At 43.7% G+C, this 20,020-nt stretch overlaps 1 non-coding gene across 1 annotated transcript; it reads left to right on the top strand.

Annotated features, from left to right (window-relative positions):
* The first annotated feature begins 17,865 nt into the window (after positions 1-17,865).
* Positions 17,866-17,938, top strand: Trnas-aga (transfer RNA serine (anticodon AGA)). The gene has a single exon. It is a non-coding gene; the product is annotated as a tRNA-Ser (tRNA).
* The last annotated feature ends 2,082 nt before the right edge of the window (positions 17,939-20,020 follow it).

The following is a 20,020-nucleotide window of genomic DNA, read 5'->3' as shown; positions in this document are numbered from 1 at the left end:
AATAAGGTCTTTGGAAGCATAAGTAGCTAAGCTAAGGTCGTTAGGATGAACCTTGATCCAGTATCAATGACATCCTTACAGAAAGGGGAAATGTGCGCGCGCACACACACACACACACACACACACACACACACACACACACACGGTGAACACCATGTGAAGATGAAGGTAGATTTCAGGGTGATGCCTCTACCAGTTAAGGAACCTCAAAGATGGCCAGAAAGCGAGAAGCTAGCAGAGAGGCACAGAGCAGGTGTTTCCTCCTGGCTATCAGAAGGAACCAACTCTGCTGAAACATTCATCTCAGATTTCTAGCCTTCAGAACTGTGAGAACTGTAAGGTGGTACATTTCTTTTAGCCACTGGATGGTACATTGTTATAGCAGCAATAGTGAACTAATGCAGACAGATCTGCCCTTCTTCACTGCTTTTTCATCTGACTGCCTGAAATACAGATAAAAAAGTCTAGTTCTTTGATAGCCCTTTTGAACCATGAAGAAGACAGCATCCACAGATGGGAGCCTGGGATCCTAAACCTTTCGCAGAACTCCACATTAGCTTTGGACTGCCTGCCCACAGCTTATTTCTCTGCAAAGATAAACTTGAAATTTTTGTTGTTGCTATTGTCTTGTCTTTTAAAACATGCTGCTGAGGGCTGGGGGCCTGAATCAAGCCTGGCATAAGCAAGGCCCTCGGTTCAATCCCCAGCACCACCAGCCCCCAAAATAAACAACACACAGCTGAGCATAATCTTAATGATACACAATTTCTATAAGTTATTCTTTGGAGACCAAACTGAGATTGAAAGGAAATTTTAGGTTTATCTGAAAAGTTGCAATTTTGATTACAAGAATGCTGGTGGAGCGGCTCAAGTGGTAGACTCCCTGCCTAGCAAGCCTGTGGCCCTGAGTTCAAACCCACTACCACCAAAAAAAGAAAAAAAAAAAATATATATATATATTCATGGGAGATTGGTACCAGTGGGACGGGGGAGGATATAAGGACAGGGTGTAGAAGTGTGAATATGTTGGAAATATTACATACTCATGTATGAAAATGGAAAATAAGACCTGTTAAAACCAGTCCAGGAATGGGGGAGGGAGGGGAATAAAGGAGAATGATGGAGGGAGTGAATTCAACTATGATGTATATTATGATGTTATTCACTATAAGAATAATAAAAAAAGAATGCATTCATGTAGTATTTTGTAATTAAATATAAATTTATTTTTAAAAGAAGAAATTTATTATATAATAAATAAGTTACACAGGAAAAATGAGAAGCTGTACATTCAAAGAGATTTAAGAAATACACTAATCAACTACAATGTAGGGATCGTATTTGGATCTTGATATACTAAAAATATTTTTAAGAGATAATTGGGGAAATTATTATTTGTATATTTGGTGATATGAAGGAATTACTGCTAATTTTTATGCTAATAATATTATACTTATGTATTTAAAATGTTATCTTTTTTTTTTTTTCCACTTTGGAGATTTTTTTTTTTTTTCATTTTTAAAGTGTTATCTTTTAGATTCTATTTTAATAATTATTTTTTTTGCAGGGCCAGGGTTTGAACTCAGGCTGAGGCACACCCCCAGTCTTTTCTGCCTTAGTTATTTTTCAGGTAAGGGCTTGTGTTTTTGCCCCAGTTGGCCTGTACTGTGATCTTCCTACTTATGCTTCCTGTGTAGCTGGTATCACAGGCATGTCTCACTAACTTTTTGCTCAGGCTGGCCTCAAGCCATGATCCTCTCGGTCTCTGACTATAGAGTAGCTAGGATTACAGGCTAGAGACATGTCTCTCTCTCTTTTTTTTAAAGACAGTTTCTCTATGTAGCCCAGTCTGGACTCCAACTCATGATTTTCCTTCCTCAGCCTGCCGAATGCTGGAATTATAGTTGTGCACCACCAAGCCCAGCTGTTATTATTATTATTTTTTTAAATTTCAAAACATGCAACAATATCACTGCTACTATTTGGGGCCAAACAACTTTTTTTTGTTGTTGTGAGGTGCTGTCCTGTATATTGTATGATTTTTTGTTGTTGTGTTAGGATATATTATGTAGCCCTGACTGGCCTTGAACTCGTGATCCTCCTGCTTTAGCTTCCTGAGTTCTGGGATTACAGGGATGGGTCACCATGCCTGGTTGGATGTTGTAGGATATTGAACAGTACTCCTCACTTCTACCCACTAGGTGCTGTAGGCTCTTCCTGCCCACCCCCAATGTTTTAACAACAAAAATGTCCCTAGACATTGCCAAATGTTCTCTGGGAGGCAAAATTAGCCTGAGTTGAGAATAATCGCTCTAAAATGTAGAGATTATTTTATATTTGGGTTTTGCTTCAAAATAATCCCAGTTACAGGGATTCCATCAGAAAAACATTTTTTAAAATGTCAAGGAGTCTATTTGGACTTAGCATTCCATCAATGTCGTGGATTCAGTATTCTGAAATATTCTCCCATTACAAACCTGAATACCCTGGATAAAATATAGTAAATATTGACCTTCCTAAATCCGAGATCTTTTCTCACCTCTCCTACATGACAATTCAAATCCAAGGCTCTGAGTTTCAAATCTGACTGGGGGCTGGGACTGTAGCTCCCTGGTGGCATGCTCACCTAGCCTGTGCAAGGCCCTGGGTTCCATCCCCAACAGGAAGAAAGTCTGTCTGGGTAGGGTAAGACAAGCCCTCCCTGCCAGGCCCCAACGTCAGCACTACACGGGGCATCTTTAGCCAGGAGCTCCCCAAGGACCTGCTTCAGTTACCTGCAACCTGTCCTCCTGAGATTTGCCTCCAAGCTTGGTCCCAGCCTCCTCCTTCTCCCCCAGTCCCCAGGGTGCAGCCCAGGGAACTATGCTCAGAACCTCATTCATTAGGCTCAGGCCTGGCCCATCCCTCTGAATCCAGCTCATGCTTCCTGTTCAGAGTTTACAGAAGCTCCAGGCTTTCGCAGAGCTCCAGGCAGGCCCATCACCTTCACACACAAACGGCTGAGTGTCTACTGAGGGGAGAGGGACCAGTCCTGGGGTTGGGAGTGACAGTGAGGGTGATGCTCCCTCAGGTCCCAGCCCTGGCCCTGAGGCCTTTCTGCTCAGTTCAGGGGCCGAGGAGGGAACCTGACCTGGCGGATACTTGCCAGCAGAGCTGGACACAGAGAGAAGCCCTTTGTGTCCCCAGGAAACCAGGTCTGCCGGACAGGGCAGTGAGCAGGACGAAGTTAGATTGCCCGGTTATTTTTACTCGGACGCTGTTCCAACCACAAACGACTTGTTTCCGAAGGTGGGCGGTGTCTGCCTGCTGGAAGGATCTTTGAGGTAAGGTGATGGTGGGAGGCCCCAGCCCCACCACTTCCTCTCCCTTTCTGAGTGTTCCCTTACCAAGTCACCAGACCTGGTTCTTTTCCACTTCTCTGCCCCTCAAAGAAGAATGAGGGGAAATCTAGGGGGCTGCAAATTTAGGGGGCAGGCCTGGCCACTGCTGAGTTTCAAGTGAGTTGACAGCCGTGGGAAGCTTGTTTCCTCCCCTTCATGGAAATGAACACTGCAGGTTATAACAGAGTTTAGTGGTCAGAGAGCCTTGGATTCAACTCAGATCCTCCACGTCTCAGTTGTGTGAAACAGTAGTTCAGCTAGTTCACACGCCTGAGCCTCACATTCCCCAGATGTAAAATGGGAATAACCCTACCTGCTTCATAAGGTGGTGGTGTGAGTATTAAGTCTCAATAGAAACCTACTTATATTATTTTGAGGGCATAATACCATCTGTGCTCATGAAACTTACTGAAAGCCTACTCTTAGACACCAACACTCTTTTCATCTCCAGGCTCTGTGGTCAAGCATCTGAAGTAAAACCAAAGAAAGAAGAATGCTGCCTGGCAAGGCAGCAGCAACAGAGACCATTTAAAATGTCAGAGCAAGCCAGACATTGTGCCTCATGCCTATAATCTCAGGTACTTGAGAGGCAGAGATAAGGAGGATTGCAGTTTGAGGCTAACTTGGGAGAAAAAGAAAGACCCCATGTCAACAACAACAAAAAAAGCAGGTTTGCCAGTGCAAAACTATAATCCCAGCTACACTGGAAGCATAAGTAGGAGGACTGAAGATCAGGCCAGCCATGGATAAAAATGCCCTATCTCAAAAATAACCAAGCCAAAAAATGCTGGGGCATGGCTCAAATGGTAGAGCACTTGCTTACTCAGGCTTAGGGCCCTGAGTTCAAACCCCAGTACCACCAAAAAACAAAAATAATATAATTGAACATAGGTACAACATGACTCAAGCTTTCTGAAGTGTACTGAGTACTGCTTGGGAGTGTTGGGCTCCCCAGTTGTGGTCCTCCAAGCGTCTGATTGTGGACACTTGTTGCTTCTTTCTGCTTGCCTTCTCTTTCCCATCCTCAAAGCCAAATGGATCTTTGGGGAGGCTATTGTTTGGATATTATTTGAGCTTGTTTCCCAAGGGTTCATTCGTTGAAGTTTAATTGCCATTGTGACATATTAAGAAGGTAGAAAGCCAGGCTTGAGACAGGAGGACCTTGAGTCCAAGGCCAGTTTGTATAAATTAGTGAGACCCTGTCTCAAAAAGAAAAAGGAAAGTGGAAATTTAATGTGACTATGGTGTTTATTGGCAGGCCTTTGGAGGTTATTAGGAATATATGACATTGTAAGGGTGGAGCCCCCATGATTGAATAATGGTGACTTTCTAAGAAGAGAGGGACCAGAAGAAACACAGGCTCATATGTGCTCCCTGTTTCTTGCTGTGTGATACACTGTTCCATCTTGGGACTTTGCCAGTAAGAAGGTCATCACCATCACCCACTGCGAGCCCTTGAACTTCTAGATCTGTGAGTTAAATAAATCTCTTTCTTTTTAAAGTTACCCGACCTCAGGTATTTCATTATAACCTGCAATTTGGGCTAAGATAGGGAAACACTCATCTTTCAGTCTCTTTCCATGTAATTCCATTCCATGAGGTTCACCTTGCCCCTGAGCTCCAGGTATGGGTCTATAAGCAGGCCTGGTTGACCACAGTCATAGTGATTGGTTGAGGAGTAAGCCCTGTGTCCAGAGTGCAACAGGAGAGTCAACATTGGAACCTTTTCCTATCAGAGTTGCAAAGCTGAGAGGTTGTAAGCCAAAGCCACGGCAAGGTGGCCACCTTTGCCACCTTGTGGGCAGTCTGCCAGAAGTGGGGAGACAGATTCTGGGTTGCCCTGGCTAAGTGTCTGGGAGCAGTTTTTGTTGAAGAGGTAGAGTTTGTATTTATATGAGCTGACATATTACCTTTTTAAAGACAGCTTGAATTGGTTTCTCTTAAAAGCAACCAAAGGGCTGGGCACCAGTGGTTCATACCTATAATCCTAGCTACTCAGGAGGCAGAGTTCAGGAGGATCAGTTTGAAGCCAGCCCAGTCAAACAGTTCATTAGACCCTATCTCAAAAAAACCCCTCACGAAAAATAGCTGGTGGAGTGGCTCAAGGTGAAAACTCTTGAGTTCAAGCCCCACTACCAAAAAAAAAAAAAAAAAAAGCAACCAAAGGGATGGTGGTGAATGCATCTATTTATTTTTTATTTTGATGAAAAACTTGCATATTTTACATTGTGGCATTAAAAACAACTCTGACATGCTTGACAACATGCTTTTGACAATTTTATCTATTTCTGACAAAGACATGCCGGGAGGCTGTGGGGACCCATTCCCTGTGTCGGACCTCTTCCTTTCTATGTACACTTTTATTCAGAGCCACATGAACGTATGCTAATGATATGACGATAACAACAATGACGACAACGATGATGGAACTGGGCTCCAAGAAGATTATAGCAGCTGTGAGTAGGATTAGCATAGGGAGAAACAAGAGGCAAAAAAGACCATTTAGGAAGCCAAGATAATAGCTCAAATGAGATGTAATAAACATCTTCACAAGGTGGAGACCACAGAAATGGAAAGGAGAGACACTGAAGGGAATGATAATGGTTCAGCAAAAGATTGGAGGGGAGCCGGGTGCTGGTGGCTCACATCTATAGTCCTAGCTACTCAGGAGGCAGAGATCAGGAGGATCTTGTTTCCAGGACAGCCCGGGCAAATAGTTTGTGAGACCCTATCTCAAAAAAAAAATCCATCACAAAAAAAGGGCTGGTGGAGTGGCTCAAGCAGTAAGAGTGCTTGCCTAGCAAGTGTGAGGCCTTGAGTTCAAACCCCAGTGCCTCCAAAAAAAAAAAAAAAAATTAGAGGGTAAAGCTGTCTGAATAAAATGCTGTCATCTACAGCATTTTGTCCCAGATTTAGCTCCTACCATCTGCACAATTTGCCCGTCCACACTGCTCTTTGCTCTTGCTGGGTCCTCTGCTTGGGATTCCAGAGGTCCCTGGTTTACTGCCTCACTTCCTCGGGCCTCTGCATTGCATCACAAAGGCTTCCCTGAATTCTTCATCCATTACTGAGTCTCCTAACCACAGCACTCCTCTTGATTTTTCTCTATAGTACTTAACCCCACAATCACCCGGATAGGTACTGTGTGACCATGAGTAAGTGAGTCTTGGATTACTGGAGCAATGATGTGACAACCGACCTGGTTGAGGCCAGGGTTGGAGGGGTGAGACGGTGAGTCAGTTCATGGCCCATGGAATTTAAGGCTAGCTGTGCACGTGGCAGTATAGCCTGGTGGTTCAAGTGCTTGTCTGGCACTGAGGAGGACCCAGAGATGAGGTGGGAATTATGCTTCAAAGGCCCATGGGAATTGTGTAGTTGGTGGAATTGCCAGGGAGACTCTGGGGCAGGAGCTGGGGTCAGAGCCCTGGAGAAGACCTAAGGTGACCAACTTGTCCTGGTTTGTCCAGAACTTTCCTAGTTTATGAACTAAAAGCCCAGCATCTTAGGAACCTCCTTGGTCCCAGGCAAATGGAGATTGTTGACTTACCTAAGATGGTGGAAGGAGAGGGAGGACTGGTTAGAGAAGCAGATGTAGGCAGCATGGCACTTCCTCACACAGAAGGAGACAGCTCTAGCAAAGACAGATTTTCCTCCCACTCTTGCCCCCAAACCAGTTTGGTTCTGATCTTCTGAGCCCAGAAAGTCTGAGTCACCTCGAGTCCCCTACCTGCACATCTCCCACCAGCACTTGGTAGCTTCCTGTTAAGCCAGATAACTGGTTTGGTTCCAGTGCTTGGGCCCCAGCCCGGACCAACTGAAATTCTGGAGTCTGGGGGGCTTAAGGGGTGCTCTGGATAAAGCAGTTTTCTCAGTCAGGGACCATTTCCTGCTTGTTCCAAGGTGGAGCTTATGAGTGCACACAGCTCTGCAGCGGCTGTGGCTAAGGACACAGGAAGCTGCTTCTCCCCTTGTAAGCAACACCAGCCAAGATTAGTAGCTCTGGTCAGTTGCCAGCTCTTACCAGTGGGCACTGAGGTGTCCTCAGGAAAGAATTTCAAGTGAGGGATATTGTTGCTAGGTACATAGAAAAACAAAATGACCCAAAGGGGCATCTTCAAGCCTCTTTTTAACTTAACAATGGAGTGAGCCAGGTGTCTGGAGCCTGATTATTGTAGCAAGCAAGTTAGACAACAAATTAGAAAATATCTTGCAAATTTTAAAGATATAAACACAAGGTCTTATCACTGGGTTTTGTTTAAATAATGAAATTCAATATTTGATCTACAGAAAACCTGATTGCCACCCTCAGAGAACTTTATGGTTTACTTGTGGAAGCAAGATGTACATCAAGCTTGTGATAAGAAATTAGCTAAGCACTGTGTAAGGAAATAGAAACAAATGTGTTAATTCCCTGACTCTTACATCTCTTCCCAGCTCCCTAACCCACAGAACGCACAAGTGGTCACCTTCCCATGAGTTTAGAGAAAAATGTCCTAATTCATCCAGGCCAGAGGGGGAGGGGAAGTGTTTCCAGCGACTTTACCCACAGAACTTCTGGGAAGAAGGGGTTGAGAATATGGCAAGCCTGGGCTTTAATATATTGCCTAGAAATTTAATTTGGCAAATACTTATAATAAGGCCATCTATTTGAGACCCAATCCTGCATTAAACCCTGAGGATCTGAAAGGTCCTGCCCTTAACCTCGCTGGAGAGATAAAACTGTGTTCTCCAAAACGAGGTGCCACATTACTAAGTGCTGATGTTACCTATAAGTGCAGTAAGATTCTAGAAAAGGGAAACATTCATATTTCAAGCAGACTTTATACTTTATGGAGGCTGGAGCCATGAACTAGACAGACTGACCAGATTCAGAGTGTAGCAGAATGAATGTGACATTTGGAAAAACAGTAGTGAGACTTTCTGTTGAGATCCCACTTGAGAAGGTAGGGGAACAGCTTTCTCTTTCTAATGTGTATATGGGATGCTTTTAGAAGTATAAAAAGAACCCATGGTTCTTAAGAAGTTTAAAGGTTTAGGGCTGGTAGAGTGGCTCAAGTGGTAGAGTGCCTACCTAACAAGTGTGAGGCTCTGAGTTTAAACCCCAGAATCTCCAAAAAAAAAGAAGAAGTAAAAAGGTTTAACTAGAGAAATCTCCACATCCCAGGACTTGAGCAGAAAACCTGGCTTCTCAGACCAAAGTCTATCAGAAATATGAAGCCCACTGTGCTGGGGGAGAAACATCTATAACTGATTGATAGGATATGACTCTTCTAATCCTTCTGATAGGTAAGGTTATGCTGTGGTAACAACGAACCTCTAGGTATCAGTGACTCTATACAATAAACTTTTATTTCTAGCTTAAGGTACATGTCCAATATGGATCAGGTGTTGGAGTGGGGACTCTGCTTCATATAATCTCTTAGGGACCCAACTGATGGAGGTTCCACCATCTTGGAGGATTGTTTCCATCTCACCATGCAGTTTCCAGGGTTGCTATAGCAGCAGAAACAAAACTATGTTTTTAAGAGCCAAGTCTGTGAGTGGCTTGTCACTTTCACCAAGAACCAACTGGCTAAAACCTAACCATAACTGAGAGACATAATGGGATAAATTCTCTTCTTCTCAGAAAGAGGAAAAATGAAATAGGATTTGGTAAAAACACAGCATTTCTATCAATCATGACCTAGAGCCAAAGAATCTTATTCTATTAATAAAAGCTAACTCATTTTGCTAACCCTTATAAAAATCCTGTGAGGTAGCTTTATTTTCATCTCCATTTTACAGACGAGGAAATAAGGCAAAGAGAAGTGAAATCACTTACTTATTCAAGGTCTTAACGTTAATGAGTGGCACAATAGGGACTCCAACTCAAGTAGGTTTTTTCCAGAATTCTACTCTCAACCACTATGCTGTGCTTCCCTTCTCATAGACACATCCTGATCCACGTACCTGCTTCTCCTTCGCGGAGGTTTAGAAAGCTTCTAGCAATGAGGCTGTTTGACTTTCTTGCCAACCCACCTTGCCAATGTCCATTCCCATGGCGCCAGCTGTATAAATATATGCACAATGCTTTTGACCTGCCTATCTTGGCATTCCATCTGTTCAAAGGAATGTGGATGAGAGCTTGATTGGGTATAGCTATATGGGTAGATGCTGTTTCTAAATGCAACACATCTTGCATAAGCATCAGCAGTCCTCAGAAGCATTGTGTCCTCTGATTCTGTTCTTGGGTGAGGCATCCTGGTTCCCCTATCCTTAGCTGCTCCCCACGACAAGTTCTTCTCATTCTTGGAGTTGAGTGAACTGCATTTTTTTCTCCTAAATCAATGCAACGGAGAAGATTATGTACAGACAGGCGGTGGGGGAGACATTGGCAGCTGGCCCTGAGTATGGCTGAGTGATGGATGTACTAGGACTCCAAGTTATCTCAAGCCTCAGAATTATTCACGTTTCTTTATAACCCACTTGTCCAAGGTCAGACTAACCTAGAAACAACATAAAGGCTATAATTTCAATAACATCCTGTCTTGAAACTTAATATGAGCAAGGGTTTTTTTTATTTTGTTCACTGCTACACAGTGAGTATCTAGAGCAGTGCCTGGAGTGTAGTAGACATGCCAGACAGTGAATTTGCTGACTAAATTCTGGTCCTTTTTGGAGGTACTACAGTGTGATGGACGAGTACTAACTTTAGAATCAAAAAGGCTTGGGTAAGAACTTCACAAACCATGTGACCTCTTGTAAGTTATTTGCCCTTTCTGATCTTTCCTTCCTCATTGCTAAAATGAGGCTATTATTACCTACCTCTTGGATTGTTATGAAAATTAAATATGGAAATTAATGCCAACCACTCAGTACATTGCAGCTAGCTATGGCTTTAGCTCTAGCCGAAAATGCCCTGGAGACTTAGTCATTCTTCAGAGTTCCCCTCAGACATTTCTGCATGTCTTCCAGGCTGTCTAAGGTACGTTCACTGGCAAGTCTTATCTACCAAATCTTATGTTTCTCTCATACTCCCCACCAACCTCTCCTCTGCTCATTTCTTTTCGTCTTGTCTGATGCTGAGCTCTCGACTACATTTTGCAGGGCCCACCATGTAGGGTGCTAATGTGTCACCACATATCGCCACCTGCTTGAAGCAATGATGTCAACGCTGAGTCTACAGTATTGAGGCCACTGCTACTGGCACTCCCTGAAGCTTTAGGCATCGATCAGGCACCCCCACATGGCCCTGTTGAAGTTACCCAGTGCCTCTGAGCTAGGCCACCTCAGTGAGCCTCCTGTGAAGAGACTCCACCTGCTGAAGCAGGAAGCATTCCTAGGCTGCTCCCACTGTATGTGTCCCATTATGGCTCTGCAAATTGAGGAGTATCCTGATCCAAATTTGCTTCTACCTGTCCCTGTGGTACTGTTTACATATTCCCAACATCTCGCAGAGTATTTCTGACTGGGCCTGTTCAGCTCTTCACCACTGCAGCCAGCTGTCGTGTCACACGTGGTTAGGATTTAATCACCTCCAGGGTGCTGTGGATGGGGAACAGAGAGGTATACCCCCAGCTGCTATTCAAAACCACTCCTTCCCACAGAAGTCAAGGACATTTGTTTTAGTAACAACTTGTGTTTGCCGGTTTCCCTCTTTCTTAGAAATAGTCCTTCTCTAGTGACTAGCAGGTGGTCCCTCACATAAATGGTTCTCAAGCGGCCTCCCCACCAGCCCTCTACAGAAGACCAGACATATCTGTTCCCCAGCTAAAGATGTCTGGCCTCTAGCCTAGCCCCTCATCACTATGAAAGGGGAAAACTAGACTGTAAAATTTAAAAGCATTAATTTTCTTGGGTCTTTCAGAATTGACCAACAGAAACTTAATACTGAGATTCAAAATGAAAGTCTTCTTTGATAAACATTAGGGGGAAAAAAACTGATTGAGATAATTTAGTAAAAAGCAGAGGTGGAAAGTTCTACCCTTTCAGAACAGATGGGAGAAAAAAGGCACAGAAACCAGTAATGAAGGAAGGAGTTATCTGATATGCAAATACAGATAATGCCTGGAAACTAGAAGACTTGGAAGAGGCCCCTTCTGAGGCCACGTGACAAAACGACCAGCACAACCACAGTGCTGGACCTGTGCTAGGAGTTTTATGTGCCCTGGCTGTAATCTTCAAACCGCCTGCCCCTGCCTACTCCTTCCCACAGTCAACAGACTGGGCCCAGGAAGAAAAGAGCAAGTGTAACCTGGGGCCCTTGCAAAATGCAATGTGTGATTTGCTCTTGTTGCAATGCTGGAGATGGAACCAAGGGCCTCATACACGCCAGGCAAGTGCTCTGTCAGTGAGCTGCACCCCAGCCCTGGGTTGGGTAATTTTAACGCTATAGCAGAGGTCTTCCACCTGTTTAGGAGAAAAGAATTTATAGTAGAGACAAACCAGTTGCATTATCTTCTGCAAATATTATCTTAAAAAAGGAATCTTTTCCTCTAGATGTGGAGGCAGAGAAGGAAGTGAGAGATAATACTCATTTTTAAGTATTCTTGGCTGGATGCAAACCCCACGGTGCTCCACACAAAGGGTTGGGTGAGTGAGTCTTTGTCAAAATGAAGGGCTGAGTTCTACAACTGGATTGACACGGCTAGGCCAGAGGCAGCATGAGAGGAAGGATGAGCCAACATTTCAGAGTTGGAATAATCCTGGAGCAGCAGGAGCTCACAGCCAGAGGAATTCTCCAAGTCTCCAGAAAGCTTTCAGAAATCCCAAGGTGGGCATGGGGCAGCCTGTTCAATAGGTGTGTGAGCACAGTTTATCTGGAAATTAAGTACCAGAAAGATCTTCCACCTGGCCTCTGCTATACTGGCAATCACATGGCATGTGTGTGAACCAAGGCTGTCATTTCTCATGACATACATAAGCCTTTCCGATACCATTAGAAGCTCTTCATTCCTTTTAAAAATTTTGCACACTGTGGGGTACACCTTCATTTTCTTGATTTTTCTTTACACTTTTTAACACATGCTAATTGCACATATTTTTAACTTTTAAATTGAGAGGTTTTATTGAATTAACTTAAAATTTGTATTAGCATATATTAATTGTACAAAGGGGTTTCACTGTGGTATTTACATACATGCATACAATGTACTCTGATCAAATTTACCCTATCTATATTGCTCTTTCTTAAATCCCATCCCTCCTCACCACTTAATTTTCTTAGTTCCATAAAATTGGGCATTGTGGAAGTTGTCATCCTCTTTTTTTTGCGGACCTCAGGGTCTACACCTTGAGCCACTCCACCAGCCCTTTTTGTGATGGGTATTTTCGAGATAGGGTCTCCTGGACTATTTGCCCAGGGCTGGCTTCAAACTAAGATCCTCCTGATCTCTGCCTCCTGGGTAGCTAGGATTATAGGTGTAGGCCACCAGTGCCCAGTAATTTTTTGTTCTGTTTTGCAATTATAACATGCCACTATAATAAATACCTGTGCAATAAATTTTTACTGAGCTGCAGTCATCCATCCCAAGATGAAAGTGGGTAATCCAGACAGGATTTGCAACTGTTGTCTCTCCTGAGAGACTGAATGTACAGACAGTGGCCAGACCATTCATGAAAACTCAACTTCGACCACAGCCTCTGTAAGACATCTGCTCCCTAAAGGCCAGGATTTGGCCAATAACTGCCAACTTCCCTAAATTTTGCCCCCTTCCAACTCAGGACCAATCAGAGAGAGTCAAACGTGTTCTCTAAACCAATCATGCAGGGTACTCTGTTTCTAGTTAGTCTGCCTCCATCCAGCCTTCACCTCCAATCAGAGTATTCTGGAAGCCTTTTCTTTAAATCACCATGAAGCTTTTCTACTCCCTGTCTCCTGTAGCCTCTGCCAGAAGCAGTGGCGGTGGCTTCTGCTTGTTCTCACTTGAGTAGACTTGGTTGACATGTCCACTCTGTGAGGGTTTATCTCAGGTTAACCTGGTAGATATAACTCCAAAGGAATGCCATAGTTCAACACTGCCTCAGAGCTTTTCCCACCATGAGCCCTTGGGAAATACCTGACTAATTCTAGAAGGACGTCCAGGGGAGAAACAGTGCCTCCATATCCTACACACACCTACCACACAAGGCCCTGGGCCCCGAGTCTTCCTGGACTGCTTGGTGCCTATAACCTAGCTGCAACCGTAGAAGCCATGAAAATGAATCAGCTGCTGAGTTCATATTGCTCCAGTACAGCACACTGCTGTGTTGCCAGCCCATGATGCCGTGCCAATTACTACCACAAACACTGAAATCACTTTTCAAAACATGGTCAAACAAACTCCAGCAGGGCCAGCCAGGCGTTAAAACACTCAGACCAGATTGTCAAAGCAAAGAAATATGTGCCAGTAAATAGGAGTCTGGGTTCCAGTTATGAAGTCACCTGGGTGACAGCCTGAAGATTAAACGTTTGTGGGCAGACCTGACCTATCATCCCCTCAGAGGGACCTGGCTAAAAAGAGTACTAAAGGGCCTGAGATGGGCAGGACCCGTGGAACTCATTCAGACTGAAACTGCATTCGTTTTCTGAACTCTTATTCCTGCACAGCCACAGCTTGGGCTATGCACAACTGTCAACTCAGGTAATCTGTGAGGCAGCTGCAGATATTCCCATACCTTTAAAGCCTCACAGCCTGGGCTCAAAATGTCACCCAGAACCATGAGAACATGGACAAATGTTTCCTGACAACATACTGTGTGTTTAACACAGAGGTTCCTTGGTGGATTGAAAATTCCTTTGTTATTTTTAACTCCTTGGAGGACTCATGGCCAGAAGCCCACCTTTCTCTTATAAGAGTTCCTTCATCAGGGCTGTATCACCAGGTTGTCAGGATAGGTGCCTACATTCTGGGATCCCAGAGAAAATTCTGTGAAGTTCCTCTTTAGCTTAACAATCTGAGAAGCTATGCTGTCTCACATTTAAATAGACTTTTTATGTCTAGTCAGCACTATTTAGAAAACACACTTGGTTTAATCTCTGTAAACCTTTCAAGTTGGTATCATTATCATTATCCCCCTTCTGAGGCTCAGAGAATTTACCTAAATTACCCATGATCACACAGCTAGGAAGGTACACAGACAGGGCTCTTTGGACCAAATGCATAGTGGGGGTACTTTGGTGGTGGGGAACTAAGGGTTGGGAGTGGTAGTGAGGGGTGGTGGTAGAATATCTGGTTCTCACTAGAACTGGAGGTGTTTTCCACTAGACTTCCTGATTCTATGGAGGGCAGTGAGTTCGAGGGCTTACAAGGCTCACATGGAGGCTCATGTCTGGAAATAGCCTTTGAGTGACTAATCGTCAAGCCACGGAAAGGGAGTGCCTAAATGAAACAAATCTTCTGGCATGTTCATGGAACAAAAAGCAGGAAATACAAGGAGTTAGCAGGTTGCTAGGGCAGCCCCTGACATGCACTTGAACTGTAATGAGCTGGTCATTTCCTGGATGCAAAGGAAAGGTTAAAGAAAAAAGCAAGAGGCTCCCACTCCCAGTCACCCACTCAGCCAGCTGCAGAGAGGGAAACAAATGAGTTTCTATAGATGGAATCCTTTGTTTGAATACAGGTTAATTTTGGCTTCCCTTTACTTAGAACCCAGGTCAGGCAGCTAACACCTCAATGTTTCCCTGAAGGCAGTAAATAGGAGGGATGGAAGGACCATCATGTTGGGATGCAGGGGGACACCACTTATTAGAAAGGTCACGAATCCAGAGGAATCGAGGGGTTGAGTCAAATCCTGGGGAGAGTAAGGAGCCTGTAGATCTAGGAGAGGAAGGACATTTTACTTCATTGAGTTCCTCCTCCTTATCCTCTTTCCATACTGCATCTAGGTAACGAGACCAACTGATAATGAATCCTACCCGCCAGCCCAAGTAGGAATGGATGGAGTGTCATGTGGCCTGTACACAGAGGGTTTTGGCCAAGTGTACAGGAACAAAGCAGGTCCCCCTCCCTGCTTCCAGAACCACGCCCCACCAACATGGTGAACTGACTGGGGCTGGTGGTGGAGAGGAACTGCCCTCTGCCCAGTTCCTTCCCCTTCCCTGCAGCAGCTGCCTTTGCACTACTTCCTGTCTCCCAGCTCCTCATCCTTTCCCCACCTTGGGATAACATAGATTCTGTACTTTCTCACCTTCTGGCTAAGGATAGGCTTCCTCCAGGGCACTGAACACCTTCCTGGCCTGGCTATCAGAGAGAACAAGATGCTGGGAGTAGAGAGAGGCCATTCTTCTGGTTTTTCCTTTCTCTGATCCTGTTCTCTACCCAACTAGATTGGGCCAGATAGTGTCAACTTCCGTCTGTGTGACTTGTGAAACCATCTTCAGGGTGTAGTAGTGAGGGGGAGGTGGCTACCAATGGGTAGAAAAGGGGATCAGTTATGGCAGGGTGGGGCCCTAGGCTTTAGAAATTGTTCCCAGGGAGCACAGGAAGTTTGGGCCAGCAGTGAGTTTTGACCTGAATACCTTTGAAATCTTTTTTGAACAGAACAGAAAACACACGGAAAAACAAAAAAAGAAAGACAATCAACAATAATCCCAGGTTTTTTGGAGTCCAAAAGTGAGTCAGGCTTTGCTTTGCACTTAGCTCGTGGAAAACCAATATAATGGCGCATTTAATTATGCAAATATAGGGATATAGTAGCTGGAAGGAAAACGTGCTCAGGTGGTGGACTAAGTGGGGGTTTCTATGTTGGAGTCTGATAGAGATATTTGCTGTTTCCTTAGGAAAAACTGGATTTGCTGAGAAAGGATTTGGCCGGTGCCAGGCTGATACCCCATTGAATTGGCTGTGTTCTTGTACAGCTCATCGTAGATGAAAGAGCTGCTTTTGTAAAGGCTTTGTGGGGGTCCTGGGCACAAGAAACATAGAGCTGGGGAGACACAGCCCTTCGGATTGCTGTGATAACCCCAGGAGAGACTTCCTTGGCTAGGTATTTCATGGCTTTGTGATGGACACCATTAGCAATAATGGCCCTGTGAGTGTATGTTGCTGGGAACAGAACCTAGGGCCTGTACATACCAGGCCAGCGCTCTGGTGCTGAGCTCCATCCCTAGCCAATGAGACGCTTTTAATGGCTTCCTCAGTGTCAAACATTCTCTATCCTAGGCTAAAATGCTCATCAACAAGTCAAGGAACAGAATTTAGAGACTCTGCTTGAACGAAAAAAAGTTTTACTAACGGCTGAATGAAATTTATTGTTCCCTTCGTGACGAGGGAGGTGATTGTGCAGATGTAGTAGTATAACTTGTGACGTTGTTGCCAAGAGAAATCGCAGCTCTTTCATATCATTTTACTGTTGCTATTGTTTTGAAATATTGTTTACCTCCTCACTGCTTCCAAATTACAGTAGCTGTCAGACCTGCTACTAGAACCCGGCAGGATTAAACCAAACTTCTAGCTGGGATCAGATGATAGAAGCATTTGCAGGTGGCTTACATTGGACCAGACGGATTCAGTGATTTAGGCCATCCTGAAGGGTACGAGCTGCTCAACAGTTTGGGCACGAGAGATGCCTACACAATCTTCCCCGCTGGTGCACCCATCTTGAACACAAGCCATTCTGCCAGTGAAAATGAACAGCTAACATTCACCATGCTAATTAACAAGCCCTCTGGTTTTAATATGAAGGAAAGATCATTGAAGTTATGGTGGTATCAGTCTCTGGTTAGATGTTTATTGCCTAGAGTTTGGCTTAGAGTCTTTTCAGTTCCATTTATCTCTGAAGAGTGCATGTCTTTTAGGGACTGCAAATGCCAATTAACAACCTGTAGAGTTTAAGTGATTTGTGTACCATACTAATGATGCTGGGGGGTTGTGGGTAATTTTATTTTGTTGTTATTGTTGTTTGTTATTGTTGTTTTTCGAGACAGGGTCTCGCTGTGTAGCACAGGCTGGCCTAGAATTCATGATCCTCCTTCCTTAGCCTCCCAAGCACTGGGATTACAGGTGTGCATCACCATGCCAGATTTATGCTGAAATATTTTAAAGTAAATGATGCAAACATAACTCAAATCAGTGTTTGGTAGGAATTGTAGATTATCTGGTACCCAGTGATTGATTCCTTGGGTTTCTTTTGGGAGATTATACAGTAAATTTCTTTCTAAATTTATGGTTGAAACACCTTGGGAGACAACCCCAAATATGTGTGTTCACCTACTACTGAACCCCTTAGTCAAGGGTGGACTGCTGGAAAAGGCCTGGAAAATTCTAATGCCAAGTCACTCAAAAAAGCATTCCTTGGGCTGGGGGTGCAGGTCATCTATCTAGTAAACATGAGGCCTGACTTCAAACCCCTGTATTGCAAGACAAGCAAACAACAACAACTAAGCCCAAGAAAACTAGCTCAGGCGTGGATGGCTCACACCTGTAATCCTAGATACTCAGCAAATAGAGATCAAGAGGGTCACAGTTTGAAGCCAGCCTAGGCAAATAGTTTGTTGAAAATACTCAATTCAAAAATAAACAGGCCCGGTGGAGTGGCTCAAGTGGTAGAGTGCCTGCCTAGAAAGCATGAGGTCCTGAGTTCAAACCCCAGTACCACCAAAAAATAATTAAAAAAAAAAGTTCCCTGCCATGTAGTGGTGCACACTGCACCACTCAAGGAATCTGAGGCAGGTGAGTTGTGAGTTCAAGGTAAGGCTGGGCTACATAGTGAAATCCTATCTCAAAATTTAAAAATTACACATAAAAAGAAAAGGCATTTCCTGTACATCATTAATTGAATGGATAAAGAAAATGTTGTATATTACACAATGGAGTATTATCTAGTCATAAAGAAGAATGAAATCAAGCTATTTGCAAGAAAATGGACAGAAGTACAGATCACATATTTGGCAAAAACAAGCCATATTCAGAAAGAAAGTATCACATGTTTCTGTCATACACAGAATCTAGATTTAAAGTGATGACATGAAAGTAAAAGGGGCTGTTTAGGACGGAGGAGACAGGAGAAATGTCGGGGAAGGTTAGGGAAGGCAGTGGTGGGTGGATATGATCAAAGCGTGCCTTTGCATCTATATAACACAATGTCACAATGAAACCCATTATTCTGTATAACTAATATGTACTACTAATAAAATAAATAACGAAAATAAAGAGCTTCTTGAAGCAGGAGACGACTGCTTTTATCCCTTTGCCCTTTCCTTTGAAAAAGCTCATTATTTCACATGAAGTCAGCAGGTAAGTGCTGAATGGTTGGGACCCCTACTCTTAGCTCTGTGTTGCAGAAGGGCTGAATCTAGCTGAATATGTAGCCAAGGTATTGACTCCAAGAATGAGGGCTGCCAAGCTCACCAGGCCTGGTATTTCAGATGTAAAGAAGTTCTATGTTCTTTAGCAACTAGAGACACAAGATTCAGTTTTCTCCCTTTAGAAATTGAACTCCCTTTGGCCAGAGAGGAAGACATTATTTTAAACCTTAGCATTATTAATGCGGAAGACATCCTAGTGTTTGGGCCCATTTCTCCAATGAACACGTGAGGGAGCAGAGGCCAAAGGCAGAAGTGATTAATGACTACACAGCGGGCCTGCTGACCAGTCTGAGAGGGTCTCCTTCAACATAAAAATGTGGTCCCTGCTAAAATGAGACAGTGGGAGGTGATGAAATTGTAGCCTCAGAGGAAGCCTGAGATCCATATAGCAGCAATAACCACTCAGAACATGAAACGGAGAAATGATAAAAGTCCTTGGGAAGATTTATTTTTCATACCAGTTACAAAAATTAATTCTTGATGGGTTAAAGATCTGAAATTTAAAGGCAGGAATGATGGTGTATACCTGTAGTCCCAGCTACTCAAGAGGACAAGGCAGCAGGGTTACTTGAGCCTAAGAGTTCCAGGCCAGGCTTGGCAACATAGTGAAATTCTGTTCCTAAATAAATTAATTAAAATAATAAGTAAATAAGAAAACTTTAAAAATTTAAAAAGCAGCAAAGGGCTAGGAGAAAAAATAGGATATAATTTTCATAACTAGTGGGTAGGAATGAATGACTTTCATCAGAAACACACAAAATCCCAAATCCCAAATGAAAAGATCTACAGATAAACCTGAGTAAAAATGTAAAGGTACTGTAAAAAAAGGAAAATAAGGCCAGGTGTGGTGATACATGTCTATAATCCCAGCTACTCACAAGGCAGAGATCAGTAGGATCTAGGTTCAAGGCCAGCCTGGACAAAAAGTTAGTGACCCCCCATCTCAACAAATTAGCCAGGTATGGAGGTTCACACTTGTGATCCCAGCTATTCAGGAAGCACAGGTGAGAGGATAGAGATCTAAGGTCATGGCCAGCCCCAGGCAAATAAGACCCTCTTTGAAAACAAACAAACAAACAAACAAAAAACACTGAAAAGTAGAAAGGGTTAGGGGTGTAGTTCAAGTGGTAGAGTGCCTGCTCAGCAAGCATGAGGTCCTGTGTGCAAACCTCAGTACCACCCCAAAAAACCCCCAAAACAATAACAACAACAAAAAACCCACAAATGATAAACAATAGATTAAGAGAAAATACTGGCGACATACATAGCAATCACAGGGTTACTATCTATAAGATACAAAACATTTTCAATAAACAAAAAAAGATAACTCAATAGAAAAATAGACAAAGGATTTAAACTGGTCAATCACATAAGA

This window comes from Castor canadensis, chromosome 3 (genome assembly GCF_047511655.1).
Source record: "Castor canadensis chromosome 3, mCasCan1.hap1v2, whole genome shotgun sequence".
Taxonomy (NCBI): domain Eukaryota; kingdom Metazoa; phylum Chordata; class Mammalia; order Rodentia; family Castoridae; genus Castor; species Castor canadensis.
The sequence above is the reverse complement of the archived record's forward strand: the minus strand, read 5'-3'. Positions and strand labels throughout refer to the sequence as shown.